Here is a 2574-nt window from a genome sequence, read left to right on the forward strand (position 1 = left end):
GAAAATATATTGAATTAGTTTATTCCAATTAGGGGAGGGGTCGTAGGGTTAGGGGAAAATAATTAAGAAATAAAAATATATTTAATTATTTTACTCCAATTAGGGGAGGGGTCGTAGGGTTAGGGGAAAATAATTAAGAAGGAAAATATATTTAATTAGTTTACTCCAATTAGGGGAGGGGTCGTAGGGTTAGGGGAAAATTATTAAGAAGGAAAATATATTTAATTTGTTTATTCCAATTAGGGGAGGGGTCGTAGGGTTAGGGGAAAATAATTAAGAAGGAAAATATTTAATTAGTTTATTCCAATTAGGGGAGGGGTTGTAGGGTTAGGGGAAAATAATTAAGAAGGAAAATATATTTAATTACATATTATTAATTAGTTTACTCCATTTAGGGGAGGATCATAGGGTTAGGGGAAAATAATTAAGAAGGAAAATATATTTAATTAGTTTACTCCAATTAGGGGAGGGGTCGTAGGGTTAGGGGGAAATAATTAAGAAGGAAAATATATTTAATTAGTTTACTCCAATTAGGGGATAATCGTAGAGTTAGGGGAAAATAATTAAGAAGGAAAATATATTGAATTAGTTTATTCCAATTAGGGGAGGGGTCGTAGGGTTAGGGGAAAATAATTAAGAAATAAAAATATATTTAATTATTTTACTCCAATTAGGGGAGGGGTCGTAGGGTTAGGGGAAAATAATTAAGAAGGAAAATATATTTAATTAGTTTACTCCAATTAGGGGAGGGGTCGTAGGGTTAGGGGAAAATTATTAAGAAGGAAAATATATTTAATTAGATTATTCCAATTAGGGGAGGTGTCGTAGGGTTAGGGGAAAATAATTAAGAAGGAAAATATATTTAATTAGTTTACTCCAATTAGGGGAGTGGTCGTAGGGTTAGGGGAAAATAATTAAGAAGGGAAATATATTTAATTAGTTTACTCCAATTAGGGGAGGGGTCGTAGGGTTAGGGGAAAATAATTAAGAAGGAAAATATATTTAATTAGTTTACTCCAATTAGGGGAGGGGTCGTAGGGTTAGGGGAAAATTATTAAGAAGGAAAATATATTTAATTAGATTATTCCAATTAGGGGAGGTGTCGTAGGGTTAGGGGAAAATAATTAAGAAGGAAAATATATTTAATTAGTTTACTCCAATTAGGGGAGGGGTCGTAGGGTTAGGGGAAAATAATTAAGAAGGGAAATATATTTAATTAGTTTACTCCAATTAGGGGAGGGGTCGTAGGGTTAGGGGAAAATAATTAAGAAGGAAAATATATTTAATTAGTTTATTCCAATTAGGGGAGGGGTCGTAGGGTTAGGGGAAAATAATTAAGAAGGAAAATATATTTAATTAGTTTACTCCAATTAGGGGAGGGGTCGTAGGGTTAGGGGAAAATATTTAAGAAGGAAAATATATTTAATTAGTTTATTCCAATTAGGAGAGAGGTCGTAGGGTTAGGGGAAAATAATTAAGAAGGAAAATATATTTAATTAGTTTATTCCAATTAGGGGTGGGGTTGTAGGGTTAGGGGAAAATAATTAAGAAGGAAAATATATTTAATTAGTTTATTCCAATTAGGGGATGGGTCGTAGGGTTAGGGGAAAATAATTAAGAAGGAAAATATATTTAATTAGTTTATTCCAATTAGGGGAGGGGTTGTAGGGTTAGGGGAAAATAATTAAGAAGGAAAATATATTTAATTACATATTATTAATTAGTTTACTCCATTTACGGGAGGATCATAGGGTTAGGGGAAAATAATTAAGAAGGAAAATATATTTAATTAGTTTACTCCAATTAGGGGAGGGTTCGTAGGGTTAGGGGAAAATAATTAAGAAGGAAAATATATTTAATTAGTTTACTCCAATTAGGGGATAATCGTAGAGTTAGGGGAAAATAATTAAGAAGGAAAATATATTTAATTAGTTTATTCCAATTAGGGGAGGGGTCGTAGGGTTAAGGGGAAAATAATTAAGAAGGAAACTATATTTAATTAGTTTACTCCAATTAGGGGAGGGGTCGTAGGGTTAGGGGAAAATAATTAAGAAGGAAAATATATTTAATTAGTTTACTCCAATTACGGGATAATCGTAGGGTTAGGGGAAAATAATTATGAAGGAAAATATATTTAATTAGTTTATTCCAATTAGGGGAGGGGTCGTAGGGTTAAGGGGAAAATAATTAAGAAGGAAACTATATTTAATTAGTTTACTCCAATTAGGGGAGGGGTTGTAGGGTAAGGGGAAAATAATTAAGAAGGAAAATATATTTAATTAGTTTATTCCAATTAGGGGAGGGGTCGTAGGGTTAGGGGAAAATAATTAAGAAGGAAAATATATTTAATTAGTTTACTCCAATTAGGGGAGGGGTCGTAGGGTTAGGGGAAAATAATTAAGAAGGGAAATATATTTAATTAGTTTACTCCAATTAGGGGAGGGGTCGTAGGGTTAGGGGAAAATAATTAAGAAGGAAAATATATTTAATTAGTTTATTCCAATTAGGGGAGGGGTCGTAGGGTTAGGGGAAAATTATTAAGAAGGAAAATATATTTAATTAGATTATTCCAAT

This window comes from Coregonus lavaretus, assembly GCF_964263955.1.
Source record: "Coregonus lavaretus genome assembly, contig: HAP1_SCAFFOLD_572, whole genome shotgun sequence".
Lineage (NCBI taxonomy): Eukaryota > Metazoa > Chordata > Actinopteri > Salmoniformes > Salmonidae > Coregonus > Coregonus lavaretus.